We start from the raw sequence: 17,449 nt of genomic DNA, 5'->3' as shown, positions 1-17,449 counted from the left end.
CAAATCAAGTATAAATCAATATAAACACAGATGCATTGAGGTAAATATTTCTCTTTATTTGCAAATTCTTTCATCAATCGGATTTCTGAAGCTAATTCGAAGAAGAATATGCTTTGAGAAAACCTTGAACACAATGATTTGGTCTATTTTTATTTTCTTGGCATTGCTTCTGGATTCATGCATAACTAGACTGACAAGGTGTTTTAATGACTTCCTCATGAGAAACTAAATTCAAATGAAATGTAAATTACATCTTGGGATAGTGGCTTTAAAAAAGTTAAACTCTGCGCAGTAATGGATTTCCAATAGTATTCCCCCATAAGTCAGACTACTTTAAAACCAAGTAGTTCAATTATTCATCAGCGCTCACGCCACCCTTTGAAAGCCAATTAAGTGAACGTTTCATGGAAATCAGCCACAGTATTTTATCTTCTGATGTCAATTTTAATTCAAGGAATAAATTACCCAAATTTGACAGTTCTAAAATTAAAGACCCAAATCCATCTGACACTCCTGTCAGGAGAATACTTAACAATACAAAATAGTTATGGGATTTTATCAATTTATTTATTTCCCACATGCATGCTTTTGCACAATATCTGTCCGTTTCAAAGAAAGTTTATTGTCCAACAAAAAAAGTTATTTTACATAGCCTCTAGATTTAGAGAGAGAATAATTGTTCAAGACAGAAATGACTTTTAATCTCACCAGTGGTATGTGGAAGAAAATGATCATCGCTGCAATATTGCGCCACCATGTCACCAGTGCCTCCTCGTTCTTTGTCCTCAGGCAGTTTCAAACAATTTCTTCATCTTGTTTCCTCACCCTGAAAGCCTAGTTTGTGAAACTCCACCAGTGCTGCATACAAGAGCACTCCCACTCAACCACCCAGCCTGCTGAGAGCACTTGAAAGCAATTTTCTTTTAATCAAGTTCACTATAAAGGCCCCTCTGATGCCAACCTCAGCAACGCTAGTATTTAGATAGTAGTAAACATAATATTGATTTCTTCATGGGCGATATGAAAACCCGTTCACTGTTATGATGACAATTCTAATGGGTTTCTTGGCTCTTTCAGGACAGGTAAAAATAATAGGTTTTAAGTGGATGCCTCATTTGTCTTCGAGCATCCACACTCTGCCCCTTGATGCACCTTTGCCATCGAGGCAACAACTCACCGCTTCAGAGGTTTTGAACCACTGGTCACCCCCTCTGGTTCAATGCCTCCGACTTCCACATCAATGCGATAGAAAATCCACATGTAACCTCAGTTGTGTACAAAGTGAATTAAATTAATTAGTTAATTATTAATTTGCTGCCGTTTTCCTTTGTACTTGTCTTCAGGTCAAGAGGACATGATGAGCCATGAAGATGTTGGCTGAACCTCAGAAGACTCACCACATAGGTGAGCTTTACTAAATACTCTTACTGTTTCCTGTCAAAGATCAAGAGCAAAGAGGCTTGAAATGATGGAGGGTAGCCCAAAGTTTAAAACAGCCAATATGATGATTGACGTGGTAGAAAATCACTGTCAATAGATTCAAATATATTAATCTAACATTTGAAATGTATTTATATAGATTAATCGCAATTAAAAGTTGTCTAAATACTACATCTTATAACTCAAGGAGTAATCACTTTAGACAGTGTCTGTTTTAGAAACTGTTGTTTATTTTTGATTCTTTAACACAAAACTACAAATATATTGGATCATTTCCAAGGCAGAATTCCACCGGGTGGATTATTTTGACTCTTCCTGCTGTCCTCGTGCACTTTGCTGTGCTCTCAACTCTCCATCATTTGGCATCCGACATAGATGCTGAGATGGATGTAACCAGCTGCCAACAACTGTCTTGGTTTTATCGCATTAACCTCGGCTACAGTAATCTCATAGATTAACGCGTTAACTTTGACAGCCCTAGCTAGAAAGGTAGAGACCCTCATGGTGGTTCATAACAGTTCTCACATTGGTGTTTGGTCATGGTTTTAATTCAGTACCCTTTTGAACCATATATACTGCACTGGACGAAGAATTAAATGCTAAATCCTACAAAATGTCAGTCTTTGATTTAGAGCCACCAAGCGTGATTAATGAGGCAGACCCTTCAGAAGATCAGCTGGTGTATTTTCTTTCAACAGTCATGACAATCTTGTGAAAAATAGAAAAATAGGTCAATCAATAGAAGATGCACCCATTCCTGATTTCATGCTACACATGGCAGATGTTTTTTTTTTTTTAGCACAACAGCCGGACAGAGCAGACCAGGCTATTTTACAGATGAATTGACGGGTTTAGTGGCTGCTCCTGTGGATGCTCCTTGTCTCGTTATATAGTTATACATCGATATATTATATATAGATATATCAGACTGACCTGCAGAAACCCCCCGGCCTTGACTGTCGAATGTCGGCGGTTAGCATGAAGCGCATAGACAAACACAATAAATATTTAAATATAAATATTGAACACTGTTAATATGAAGTGTGGGCAGAAAAACAAACTCAGTTTGCATTAGCAATGAAGACAACTTAAAGAGGCAACTGCAACCATGTACATACTCCATAACATGATTCCTGACCCCGGACTTATATGGACTGTTCTTTCTATGCATTTTAAAGTGGTTACACATGTAGCCATCAGAGATGCTGCACATTTCACTTCCATCTTTGACTCCCCTGCTGCTGCATTGATTCCCAAGAGAAAACCCTGTTGAGCTCATTCAGGATTGAAGCCGTGTCAGATTTGTGCACTGAGCGCTTCGGCAAAGTAGAAGAAAAGAGACTTATGGCTGCAGAGCCTCAGCCTGCGGAAATAATCCCTGTGTTCTACATCATATAGCCTTTTACAGACAAAAGTGGGCATTTTAATTAGAGCAACGGCAAATACAAATCAACTACACAATAATGGCTTTTTTTTAATTAGGAAAAAATTAACTGCAATACGAAGGAAACGTTCACTTGATTAAATGTACAAATAAATTAAATGTATGTCTAACACCATAATTACCTGACATAATATAATACTGTTTTTAAAAATAGAAAAACTTGAAGAAAATGGTTAAAATGGTGAAACAATTTATAATATAATATCTAATCTAATCAAGGGGTAACAGTTTAAGCAGAACTCTCGTCCCATAGATCAAGTATGCAAATTGCATCCTACCGAGCTGCCTAATGTGTTTTAATGAAACCTCCAAAAGTACCACTTTCAATTGGTGGCACGAAAGTACTTTCACCAATAAAAATGAAAAATGAACAAAGCCCTAGAACATGTATTGGATAATAAAGTGCATATCTTGTGCAGCAGAACTTTGTGAAAATGCGAATATGTGAAAAACTGAATAAAAGCTCAGACACTAATAGGTACATTTCCTTGACCTTTCTTGTTTCCAGCCATATTCTGTTTCAAATCCCTATTTTCTGTGGCCCAGTTGATATTCAGGCAGAAAAACCGCAGCACTGCAAAAAAACCCCACAGTGATCCTCTTATCGTATACCTGTTAAAGTGAGGATGATACTTTGAGCTCAAGTTCTGCAGCAATAATGCAGAGTTGTGCCAAGTTCACCTTCCAATACGTGTTTGATGAGAAAGCCTGTGAATTTAGGTTTCAATGCATTGTGCATTCGGGCAGCACATCTTCCGCTAAAGATGCGCAGTGCGAAGGATCGCGAGTGTCCAGCTGTGCACCTCGAGAACAGGCACACAGAAAAGGACGCTGTGACTGCAACGGCGTATTTGCATTCCGGGACATGGGCTTAAACCGTGCGTTGAGGGGTGGGCTTTAATGACGCCACCCCTCACTAAACTCAGGTTGCATCCTATCAGCGCTGACCCTCACGGGCTGCATTCTGGTGACACATTCCGATGTGTGTTAATGAGCTGACTCCACTCTGTCTGCGGGTCACGGTGATATTTACAGGAGCCGTTGTAGCGGCAGATATCCATGCCTCCCCGTGGCGCTCCCTTGCCTCATTTGCATAGCTTTCAGACTCCCCTTCCCTCGCTCTCGCTCTTTCCCCCGCTCTCGCCGTGCTCCGTCGTGATCGACAGGCTCCTTCGCACTTCTCTTCAGTTTGTGTCGCACATGTTAATTAAAGCCTCTAATTAGCTTTCCCCACTAAAAGGCCGCATTAAATCAGAATTGGAATGGCAAATGATTCCTGGCATTAGCATAATTGTGTTTTTTCAAGTGTAAAGATTTGGGCATTAGGGATGCTAGCACGCGTTTTTGTTTCAGTGATTTGTTGTGTTTGGGGCTCAGCTCCCGAAGGGCCGCTGGAGGTTGGCTGTGTGGGTTTAGGGGCCCCAGGACTCTACAGGGCCTACACACTAATGAGGCCTGCTCCTCTCTGATGGAGCAGATACAGGAAAAACAAACCTGTGATGTGGCACCCTGGGGTGGTCCTGGGAGACTGGCAGAGCGGAACAGGACGTCGGTGGGTTGTGTTTGTGTGTGAGGCACAGAGGAGACAAACGCTAGATCAAGTTATTACTATTGTTATTATTATTACTTTCAAATGTGTGAGTACCCTTCTTTCTCCCCTCTGCATGCTGATGGTTGCTTAAAGCCCCAGCGACACTGAACAGGCAAAGGCGGAATATAGATTGATTGATTCATCAAATGATTGACTATAGGTAATGGTCTACGGAATGTGCGTATTTTGACATACGACTGTAGTAGGATTATTGTCTGAATATTAAGGTTGAAGAAATACCAGTTGCCCAAGGTTGAAAAGTAGTAAACTCAAGATGAATGAAAGGTTCTTTTGAAGTCAAACTCGTCAAATATTAATACGTCAGTTGTCTCCTACAGGACACTACAAAGCCTCATCAGCTTCTCATATCTTCATAATTGACTATTCTGGTATGTGCTGAACAGGATGAAGCAGTGGTCCAAACTCTCAATTGTACACATAAAGGTATGGTTTTTTTCCCAGTCATTTGAAGTGCATAAGAAAGCAGTTACATCTTTTCATCTGTCGTGTTGCATCCTTCCAATTATTTGGATGGAACTAGATTTTTGTTTTAAGAAAACTGAACTATCCATGTGAATGCATCCTTTTCTCAGACTTTTAGTTGTCAAATGTCCTCCACAGGCACATTCAATTTCAATAATGAAACAATGTCAAGGAATGTGTTGCATTGGTGGAATGTTGTGACTGTTCCCTACAGCAATCTAAAACACCATTCTCTGCATAGACCCACAGGTCTTTATGTCTGAACTATAATTCCAGCCTACATATCCTAATGTGTGTCAATCAGCTTTATTGGGACTGTATCGTTCAGGTGGATTATTTTCAAAATTGTTCTTGTTATCAATGCTGAACACATTGAGACTCATGCCCTGGCCATGTCCTCTATTACAGTGTAGTACACCTGGGTTTATTATTGCTGTGTACTCCCTCTATCAAACATGTCTGAAGCTCGCCACCATCCCACGAAGCACACGTCGGTGTAGACGTGATGTACTTTTCAGAAACTTTTGGCCAGGAAAAACCTCCTCGCTGACTACTGAGGCTAAATTATTCAGGGTGAACTTGTCTCAAGGCATAGTGGGGGACCAGTGACAGTTTGGGGGTAGTGTGATAGCTGAGAGTGTTGTCATATTACTTATTATTGAAGCACCGATATATGCATTAGATACTCGTTCCAGCCTGGAATCTGCTGCAGGCATGAAAAGCTATTAAGATGCATTCTAGGGAGCTGAAGAAATGATGTGAGAAGAGGCAGCAGACTGACTTAAACCCATTTCCATGAAGGCATACTTTTAATTTCAGTAATTCTAATTAAATACTTTTTTTGTGTGTCAGCAGTCAAATGATTTCTATTCATTTTATAAAAATGACATTTGATTACATGAGAACACATGCTGGGGCATGAGATGAAGTGAAAGTGTTTATGTGAGAGAAGAAGAGAGGCAAATAATGAGCATGAAAACACAAACCAAATATAGAAAGCAAGAGAAGAGGAGGCAGCTGCATATTTGGAGATTAGGAAAATGATGACCTAATATCACTGTTTTAAAAGTGAATATAACAATTAAAAGTAAAGTAAAAATGATGTAACATCAGCATATATGATGATCACGTTCAATTTTTGTTTTTGTTTTAGCAGGCAAACATGCTAATAGACCAAAAGTTCCGGAAAGGCCTGGAATGTTATTAGATAGTAGTAATGTAGGTATTTAGACACAAACGAAAGGGATCAGCAAAGTTTTTCACACTTCATCATGAATTGGACACCAACGTTTGCAAAAAGTCAAGGCCAATTATTATAATCCATCTCTTAGTTGGCAAGGCATTTTACTTCAAACCCAAAGGATCAACCTGCTGGTAGCACCCTGGGAAAATTCCCCAAAGTCAGAATGATCTACAGGGGGCCATGAGGTTTTGGTGTAAACTTTAATGAATATATAGTTTGACATAAGAACACTAATGTTCTGCTATACCTCGACAGGCAGTGGTTTGGGCAGGAGTGTCACACCGCCAAAGGTCTGTTTTGGACATGTGCTCATTTGACTTTAAATGAACCGTGTTGTACTTACAGGTGGGCGGTTTATGAGCCGTGCTACAGCGGCTCGGAAAGTGACTCGCTGAACCAGCACTGAGGACGGAAGCAATCTGTTCAATCACCAGTTTTTGTTTTTAATCCTGGCACATCGTATGCCTGGTCTATTTCTGTGCTTCTGGTACAACAAAAGAAAAAACTCATTATGTGAAGTTCACCCTATAGGTCGGTACTAATAAATCAATCAATCAAGGGCTAGTGGCCTTTAACGGTGCTCTCATTTATTTTGCTCCTCTAATTCCATATTGACTATTTCAGCAAATGAGGCATATTTTTCAGTTCAAGTGAATTGATTAAACACGACCAAACGTGTAATTTTACAGTTAAGTGTGTGCGTTCACCTTGAAGAACCGGGGACAGACAAGCCCAATATAAACAAGCTGAAGATAAGGTGACAGGAGCAAGAATACACAAATATTTTCATTTAACAAAATCTAGGCCCTCATTTATGATGGGGGGGGGGGGGTTCTCCAAATATTGTGACGGGTAAACAGACACACACACACACTGCAGCCCTGATTGAGTGTAAGTGTCTGCGTCGGTGGTCAAGGTCAGCTGATAATGGGAGAGATTGAGGACAGGGTGAGGCGACGGGGGGGGTCGGCAGCAGTCTCAGGTAATGAGATTTACGACCCTGAGCTCTGGCTGCACCCCCCCACCACCCAACTACATCCTCCACCCCCGCGCCTCTCCTAACATGACTTATAGATCTAATAGACGTCAGCGCTCCCGCCTTTGATAGAGGCTTCACATTATCACTGAGGGGTAAGTCATCCGTTCAACGGGGCGAGAATACAGAGACAACTCAACCGAGATGCTTGTGCCTGTGTGTGTGTGTGTGTGTGTGTGTGTGTGTGCGTGTGTGTACGTGACTGTACACGACCTGTTCAGCTCATGGGTAAAGTTAAGAAATGGCTTTGATTTACCTCCATGAGTTGATCCAAAAACACAACTCCAAAATAAGTGCTCCGTGTCTGCCGGGTGTTTAATTTGTTAATTGTCATGTAAAAAGTTTGCTATAATTACTAATATTATTATAGCAATGTGAAATGTCAAAGTTTGTGTGATATAGCATTGTGAGATATACCTTTGGCCATTGGTGTAGCATATAAATATGGTACGAGAAATTTAAAAGAAAAATACTGCAAAAATTAAGCACAAATGCCACTTTTGGAACATCAATATTCAAAAATATCACACCTGTGCTGCCCACTGGACTATTGCCATGATTTTTTTAAATATTGGATTTTCTTGTCAAGTGCCCCAAAGACTTACATAAATCCTAAATTCCTAAGATTTTTGGCCCTAAAAAACGTTGTTTTCTTCATTCAATGTTCCCCTCTAACGACTACAGTTTTGGACGTGTCAATGGATTATTTCCGTATACATATATCTTACGTAAGTCCATGGTGACTCGGTTGCTCTGACGTCTGATAGTGACACAGATGGGCTTACATTAGAGTTGAAAGCAGTACAGATTTACAAGGTTCAGATATACAGTTTTTCCACCGACTTCTCTTCATCCTGAGAGTGAGAACTGGTTGAACAAACGTCTTCCTAGATTTAATGTTAATAATAATTAACAAAGCCTCATAATAAAGATATACGTTTGCCAAATGTGCGGAAGGCGGAAGCGGTTAAAGTCCAATTAAAAAAAAAAAAGTAACCAAAAACTGATTGCAAGAATTTAAAAAAAGCAACTCTGGGAGGTGATTAGCTCGCCACACAGAAGTAATGGGATTATGCCAACGTGCCACCCTCCATGCTGGTGTGCGCATTGTGCTAACACGCTACACAAAATGGCATTCAACTGAAGCAACACACGCCATTGTTCCAGTGGGCACAACCGCAGCAAGAATGGAAGCCATTGAACTCACTGATCATTACCAACACAACCTCTCCTGGAGCAGCAAAAACAACCTTCATTCCCCCGTTCAGCTCTGTTTACGTAGGCTTCTGCTGAAAAAAGAAAGCCAAAAACAACAACAATATGGTGACTGTCAGATTGCCTCTCAACAGATGCAGTGCTAATATTTACACCAGGCCTTCTGTACGTGTCGGAAGGGATGGTGGATTGCATTTTACTACACGCTCACATAGACAAACACAAGCGAGCACCCCTTCACTTGTTTGTTCTCATGCAGTCTCCCATCTCTTGTGTATTTTGAGAATTAAACCAATAAGCCCCCGTGCTAAACCCTGCCCAGCAGTTATTGATGTGCTGGTTTTGTATTCTCTGGAAGCTTATTCTGTTCATTTTCACTCTGTGTTGTGGATATCACACTTAGCAATCTGATATTTTTCAAAGGAATATCGGTGGATATAGTAGCACATGAAAGGCGAGTTTAAATATGAACATTCTCCCATTGTAATATATATATATATATATAGAAAAATATAATAATCATAATTCACTTTTACATTTATAATTTTTTCCAAAATAGGAGGCCAGAAATGTATTATTTTGATTGTTTAAGGGTCCTTTGTTGTCAGGAGTTGGAATCTAAAATATTTTTCAGGCCCAATGGCGTGTTGAGTATAACATACAATATACTGCCGCTCCGGTTACAGATTGTGAGCTTTGCATACATTTAAATGATCATATTTAATAAAAGACATATGTGCAGTAAAAGAATAAAGTAAAGATATTTTTACATTTTTAACCCATATACAACCTGGCATTTTGAGGAAACTTCCCTTTGAGGATACTTTCATGTAGTTTGTAGCTTACTTCATCACAAACTCTTACATATCACAGAAATGGCAAATTTAACAACTCAACAAAAAAGCTCTTCTCTCAAGACTTTTCATTTAAATTGTAGACAATTTGTACATCCTTGACACCTGATGCTTCTTTCCTCTGAAATCATGTTGAATTATCGCTGCCATCTCATTTTATCTCATCACACCCCCGTGTCTGCGGTGCTCATGCCCAGAGGGATGTTTGTCATTTTGATAGCAGGTGGGATAAGAAGTCCTAAAAGAAATTAAACAAAAGTCTTCTTCAGTTCTTCCGGGATTTCAATAACAATATCATTGAATGCAGCGTCGAGCGGATGCTCTTATTCGTTTTGTTTATTTGTCCTCTACTCAGCTCTTTTTCAACTGAGGTGAAGTTCTCAGCTGCAAGGGCAATAATTAGTGTTATTCAAGTACCTCCACAATCTGTATCTCAATAGAGAAAATACACTGTTGATTTCTCTGTGGTGTCGAGGCTGCTTTGTTAGCGAAAAAGGGGGCATTTTCGATCCTATTGTTTGTACCTCTGTTAGTGAAAAAATCCAGTCTCCTGAGCTCCAAGCAAAGAATGAATATCCGGAGGTTACAGAAGTAATCAACTTGCATTCCACGAGGGAGGAACAATAATACCACTTTAAGGCGACGTCGGCTTTCTCTTCTGCTATAACAATTTTGAATAATACGCTTGTCGGAATTTTCTGATATTTATTTTCTCCAGCTCTACCAGTGTTTCCAATAGGGGGGGAGGGGGGGGGTTTCCAATCTCCCAATGTTTGTTTCTTCGCGGCTTCATCTTTTTTTTTTTTAAATACGTGACAGAATTTCATTTTTCATACCCAGACTTCCATAGCCAGCCGCTTTCAACAAATACATTCAAACACGTACAGTAGCAGCTCTTCACTGCGGAAACGTTACAGCTTTGTTTCAACACAGAGGAGGACGAGTGTTGCCAGCGAGAGCTTAAAATGGCTGCTGGAAGTCGGCATGCTGGAGCTGAACCAAGCCCCGGCAGACGGTGGACTGGCATTGCGGTTGGATGGCTCGGTTCGAAGACAGCAGCTTGTTAGGGTGGAAATGGATTAGCGAGAGGCACAATGGGAGTCTTAGGCGTGTCTGCGGTGTTGTGTTAAAGCCTTGCCTACGTTGCCCGGGCTGCTAGACTCATTTATACCCAGCGGTGCATGCAGCAGCCAACTCTCTCTCTCTCTCACACACACACACACACACACACACACACACACACACACACACACACACACTCACACACGAGGCTTTTCTAATTGCCATGGTTTCTTCTGCACTTTCAGCGACAGCCTCGATTCGGCTTCTATCAAAGCAGGGAGCAGACCCACGGAGCCGCACAATTGTTTTTCACATGCAGCTGCTGGTGGAATGATTTCTCCGACAAAATTGTGTTACAATGTGGGAGATGCTGTAGTGGGTTTTGCAGTTTATTGACAATAAGCCGGTTCCACTTACCTGCAGATATAAAGTCACCTGAATCTTTTTTTTTTCCTGCCTTAAAAATAGCTTTTAAAGGGTGACCGGCCTGCCGTATAGGGGCTGTTTTAAAAGAGTTTTTTTATACCTTTAGCCTGGTAAATAGTGGAATGACTACTAGTGGTTTAGTCTGGGCCAAACTGTAACGTTGTCATCATGTGGCGATCAGGCTCTGCAGGCCTGGTGGAGTTGAGTTGGATTGCCAGGCAGACTCAGCTCCCCTGGTGAGTCAGTCGCTACGCCTTCTGGTTTTAGGGTATTTAGGTTTCCATTGTCTGCCCTTGAGGCAAACATGCTATTCTAAGCGCCGTTGGCTCACTGCACCACTGTTCTGAGGTACAACCGTAAGAAGACATCGGCACTGCACTTATTATATTGTACAAATTCATGACTTGTTACTCTATTGGCGGCCACAATCCATATAAATGGTGTTCCATCTTTTTCTTCAATGTGGATGGAAAAGGATTCATGGCGGATATTTAACTGTGGAGTGAACTACCGACTGTTTATTATGTAGGAGATGGGGGAATAATACTGTAATGTTGACAGGAAAGATGGGAGAGAAGGACATGTCACATTGGGAGAAGCACAGGTGTATATAAAGCACTCCAATAGAGCCGAGCGATCGTTAATGTTATTAGTAACACGCGTACTACATCTCCAGTGAAAAGGATTGGTGAATGAAAAGGCCTATTCACAATCCCACTCCCACCTTTAAGCAATTAACATAGGCCGCGTGTCAGAAAACGAAGAGCACCGGGAGGCAAACTCCACTCAGAAAGTTGATCAAAGAAGAATCCAAAGAGACAGACAACAAAGTGGAGGCACTGTGTGACTGACAGGTGAACATAGGGAAGCACAACAGAGAAAAGACTCCACAACAAAGACATTGCAACAAAGAAAAAGGTTGGATGTTGCTTAATGGTCCTAAAAATACACCCCAGTAACATTTTTCAATGCCAAAGAAATTTCCTCAGTAGATGTTGAAATGTCTTAATTTTCAAGACTTCTTATAAAAAACCCATAACCAACAAATCGTTGTCCATACATCACACCTGACACATTCCTGTGTGCGATAGATTTCCATTGTGGTGCAAACCCCCCACACCGGACAATAGAAACAGCTTTCATGTGGCTGTTGTCTTTGGTTGGCATCCATTCCCTGCACAAATTACTTTTCCATTGAAGGCCTCTTGGTGGTTCTGCATATCAAACCATCTGGATCTTCATGTAAGCGCCACACTGCATCATGCTGAAAAACCAAGGTATCCCCCCCTCCGGGTGTCATGTTTTCAGTTTAGGAAAGATGGGTACTTTAAAAAAATAATAATTGGCAGTTCATTGGATGAACCACCTGTCAACTAAACTCTTGCCAAATTGGAAAAAAATGGCTTTGCTGTTCTTTTCCCTTTTTTCAATAAAGTAATACTCTCCATTTTGGGTGTAACCGATGCTATTGCAGCGTCGGTGCTAACCTCTTTTGGTGTTGCCATAGCTAGACAACAGTTTAATTTGACTTCAAATCTCTTATACCTTTGAATATATTTATTTACATACATATATATAGCGACAAATAGCAATTTCGGGGGCATAATGGAGATAGATGGTTGGTTTACAAGAAGCCCCCAAAGAAAAGTTGTAAGGGGATGGAGGGCTGAGGGGGGTGAGGCAGGGGGGTGGGGATGCTCTTGCTCCTCCTTCCCCCTTGAGATTTCAACTTTACCCACCTCCACCCTTTGTAATGTCACCATTGCTCCCACACAAAACAACATGCAGTTTGAAACCAAACGGAATAAAAATGTGTCGAAATGAAGCAACAAGCTGCGGTGATAGATGAGAGTTTCTAACGTGAGGGTGTATGGTACATGAAGGTAGGGCACGGCTTTGGGGTGCACAGATTTTGAGGCGCACCACCAATGCGCATTGATAATGTGCCTCCTCCCAGCCTCACCTCCTCCCGTCTTAATGGTTGTGCTGCAGAGAGCAGCTGCTGCCGCAGTGTTTGCTCTGCCTCGCCCTCCGTTACATCTTCCTCGTATCTCCCTTGTTAGCATCAGCGGGACTGATCCGCAGGTTGCTCCTATGGCGAGATCATGAATATTTGATTCTCAGTGCGTTGCAGGGTGCAGTGATTTAAAAACAAGTTTTGGTTTGAATATGTGGATTGTTTTTGACACTTATCGTTAAAGAAGTTGTATTTAATGGTCCACAGCCCTTTCTGACTGCATTATTTAAAGTAGATTAATTCTTGAAATGAAAGGTCACACACTACTGTCATGTTCACTTGCTTTAGTCTTGACAACAAGACGGCTGCTTTTAAATCTTAAGACAGCTGAGACCTATGGATTTAAGAAAAGTAGACATTGGGGTCATCATGTAGTATTTTAGCTTTGGGAAATAGCCTTTAGAGCTGACAAGAGAATCTGAATAAATTCTAAAATATATGTTGTTGACATTCAAGTCACAGCTTTCAGTCCTTGCATCCAAAGTGTTCCTGTGCCTTCATCCACCTGCTATTCTCAAAATACTTCCCCAGTAAACTCAAATGTGTCTTCTCCTCCAGACGGCCAGTGGTTTTCACAATTTCATATCACTGGTGGCAGGTAACACATGTGTGCGGCTCATCACATGATCGACTAATGAGAAAATGTTGCTCAGCTGTTCAGCTGTGGACAACTTTTCCTTTCCAAGGATGATGTCTGCTTGTGATAACTAAAGAAATAAATTGACTTTTCCAGATTGTTAGGAATCGTTCTGACTTGGTACAGACAGAGTGGTGCAAGGATTTCTAATAGTATCAACTCAAACGGGCTTCGGCACAGAGATGCCCCGAGTGTGATATGAGCCTCACTTATGGGAACAGATGGTTTAAGTTAGGCGCACACACTGGGGTAAGTAAGTAGATACGTGGCTATTGTTACAAGGTGGAAAATTAAACTTATTTCGAATAAGCTGTTTCACAGTCTGCTGATGGGTATTATACTGTTGAATCAACACAAAACCACATGTTTCTGCCACGTGTTTCCAATCACAAGAAAAAAAGCAACACCCGCTACTCTGTCCAATGCATGTACAGAAGAGCTGAACAACAGGTCGTTGACCATATTGCAACATGGTGATGTTTGTTTGCCGGTTACATTATTCAGACCATAATTATTAGAAACGCCAGGAGAAAACCCTTCCACGTCAGCAGGTGAAATTAGCTGGACGTTGCTAAAGCTACATTTCAATGACAGGAAGTAAGCACAATGATAAGCAAACAATGATTTGAAAAGTGGTTGCACCTGAACCTGCAGCACATTTCTGAGTTTCAGAACAATTTTCACCTCATTGTTTAATTGTGCGACTTCCAACTTTTAGTTGTTTTCTGCCACAGCGGAGAGCTCTTTTCAGCATTTTTCTTTTGTTGCAAAAAGCCACTTCACACTCCATGCTCAGCAGCCAACACCAGGCGGCCAACATTAGCAGCCAGGTGACGAACATAGTGGAGCATGCAGCTGGATCCTCGGGACTCGGTGGGCCCAAAATGACTGTGTCACTTGAATTCAAAAGAGCCGTTGCTAATTTTATAAATGAGACCCGTTCTTCACCAACTATGACGAGTTACATTGTCGCCCGAAAAACTGACAAGAGAAAACAAACGATGCTTTCTGAAGGACGTTCTGAATAGTTTTAACGTTGAGTGGAAAAGAAACACGGCCGAAAATCATGTATGGGAAATCATTGATTCATCATCTGATTGTAGACACACTGTTATTGAGCGAAAAAACTGAAGATTGACATTGACCTTGATGTTTGCAGATATCTGCTAACTTGTCAAATATTTGTCTCTCATTATTTTCTATTTAACACAAGGTAAAATGCACTGCTGTGCAGATATTTTGAATACGGTCACAAGAATGTTGAACTCTCTAAATGTGGGAAATATAGATTTGTTTGCACAGCCTCACTTTATCACAGTTCCTCCTTAAATATTAAATGCACCTTCTTTCGTTCCACCTTCAAATAACTGTTGTTGGCGTTTAAAGCTTAGTCATTAATTATTCAGGGTTTTTGAGAACTTGGTTTGACTGTTGCTTTCCTGTTCTGAATGATGTAGACGAGAGTGAAGAGCATGTAGTGAGAACACACTCATAGATTAGATAACGATGTTGTATTAGAAAACAACTTTTGTGATTTTAAAGCCAAAATTTTAAGTTACATGGCCTTTTTATGTAACAGTATTGCACTTTGACCTGAATGAAAAAGGCAATTTTAGTGCAATAGTAGTTAGTTCAAATATTTATGGACCTCATGAATTTGAATGAATCCAGCATGACAGGCCATTTAGTTTGTTTTAGCGATAACAGATCACAGCTTTAATTGCATGCAACAAGCCTGCAGTGGACCATTAACCACAATAGATTATTTGCTAGTTTGAAGAATTGGTAAAACTTTGGCCATTCCAGCTGCTTTTATACCCCCCCCTCGCAGCCAGAGTAGTGAACGAAGGTAATGTAGACATTGCAAAGTGTAAGAGCAGCAACTTCTCTGTCTGCATGTAAACCGACAACCTTAACAAATGGAATTTTTAAACACCCGGCCAATCCCCAGCAGACTAATAATGCCTCCATCCCCAGAGACGCAGCAGACCTAAATTAAAGGAAGCAGCCCCGACAGACAGAAGTGACATTGAACCTCATGCAAAATGAGCTTATTATCTCTGTTACTGCCAATGCAGCGTGGCCAAGCTGTCAGTGATCACAACAGACATGTTCTATACGACAGCGCTATTAAAGAAGGCGCACCTGATAAAAGGAATGATCCACAGATGTGATGAAAACAGACAGCTGAGATGGAGGGGATTGGTGGAGGCGGAGGTTGAGGGCTGCGCGGTTGATAAGGAGAAAATGGGTAAGGGTCGGAAGACGGAGGGGTGAAGTGAGGATGTGGGAAGAAAAAACAGGAAGGACAGGAGAAGAAACAAAGGGGATGTAGAAACAGCAGGAAGAATGGACGAGTTGTGGTGTGAAGGGGGAAAGGGTGGAGGGATTGTGGCATGGAGGAGGGAGAGGTGGAGTGGTGCAGGAGTGAGGGTGCTGGCTATTATCCTGCATCGATTTACTCCAGACGGGGATGGCTGGACAGGTAATGAAGTGTGGGATCTAGGGGTTGCAGCATGCGCATGTCTGCGCCTTATAGCTTCTTGGATGTATTGTGGGGTGATGTGTCACGTGTGTGTGTGTGTGTGTGTGTGTTACTTGCAAATGGTAAGGTCTAATCTGCTGTGGTTAAACAAAGAATGAGGTCTTTGTCAGATGCTTTGCTTGAATGCGTAATTGATTGACCACACGAAACATCCAGACACAACCTACCTGGATGGATTACAGTATTTACAAACCCCATGACCTTGGAATTCAATATATTCATAATAGTTTTGCAACCTGGTCCGTTATCTTTTCCTCCAAGAACATTTCTGAATTGAATTTAAATGACACGTATTAATAAGAGAAGCTCGAAAGTCCTGTTTAAAATTCAAATCGAACACTTTAATACCACTCACTTATTTAAATTTGGAGTATCAGCTTACATGGGCCAGGAAAAAAAGCCCTCATTCAGTAGTCAGGTAAAGAATTAAGGGGGATTAAATTGTATTCATTATCTTCCCTCAGCTGAGACATATCAGATTGTAGGCGGTTTTAATTTAAAGTTGAATAACCTAAAATGTATTATTCGACATCAAGGTAGTAGTATTACAGCTAAAAAATATTATTAAGGCTGAATGAATTATGTGATTCTTTTTTAACCAGCAAAACAAAAATAATAATGCAGATATTATGAGTGAGACAGGAAGTAGATTGCATAGAGCAGGTAAAAACTTATACCTGACAAAAGTTTCCTATTAAAGAAACTACGTGAAAAGGCCATTTTTTAATTTTTGTCATTCTCTTGAGCCTCCTTTTTGTAGGTCAGTACGTTTTCCGTTGTTTGCACAATATCAACCTTCCTCTTGTGGGGAACAAATCAAAACAAGCAGCGTCCAATGCAGACAAAATTAATATTAAAAAGAATCCCTCATGGGGTTTTGTGTTTAACATACAAAAAAAGGAAGGTTTTGTAAATGCAGAACAGGAGTTTCATCACGTACAAGTAGCAGAGGGAGAAATCAATGTTGTAGCTGTGATACAAGAAATGAGTTGTCCCTTTCCTTTCTTTCACTTTGTACATCCCTCACGTTCGTTCCCCCCCGCCCCCCTGCATCGCTTCTTCCTTGATTTCCGTCCCCCCCGGAGCCCCGCACTTCCTCTCCCGGTCTAATCCGCTGCTCGACATGCTCCCTCTTTGTTCTGCGACCCTGACAAGTCGTCTTGTTCCCTCGCTCCGAGGACGGCCCCGGTGTGCTGGGGATAATGGAATGAATGCCGGAATGATAAACCCCCCCGAGGATGCCGGGAGAGGAAACACAGGAGTGTGTCAACCAGGGTGATAACGCTCTGTTCTCCCCGTGCATCCGTCCAAGGAGCGGGGGATTACAGTTTTACAGGCAGGCTTTGCCGATTCGCACACCCTTTTTTTTTGCGGGCTGAGATGTTTACACTGAAATGTATTGTTGGTGTCAGGGGGCAGCAGGGGAACATTGTCTCATCTGTCTCGCACCAAGGTC

The 17,449-nt window shown here is 41.2% G+C and overlaps 1 long non-coding RNA gene across 1 annotated transcript in view; it reads left to right on the top strand.

Annotated features, from left to right (window-relative positions):
• The window catches only part of LOC119211274 (uncharacterized), a 36,369-nt gene that overhangs the window by 4,204 nt on the left and 14,716 nt on the right, over positions 1-17,449 (top strand). Inside the window, exon 2 of the long non-coding RNA XR_005119756.2 lies at positions 1,344-1,404. This is a non-coding gene — a long non-coding RNA (uncharacterized LOC119211274). The remainder of the gene's footprint in view (positions 1-1,343; positions 1,405-17,449) is intronic.

This window comes from Pungitius pungitius, chromosome 2, assembly GCF_949316345.1.
Source record: "Pungitius pungitius chromosome 2, fPunPun2.1, whole genome shotgun sequence".
Classification (NCBI taxonomy): domain Eukaryota; kingdom Metazoa; phylum Chordata; class Actinopteri; order Perciformes; family Gasterosteidae; genus Pungitius; species Pungitius pungitius.
The sequence above is the reverse complement of the archived record's forward strand: the minus strand, read 5'-3'. Positions and strand labels throughout refer to the sequence as shown.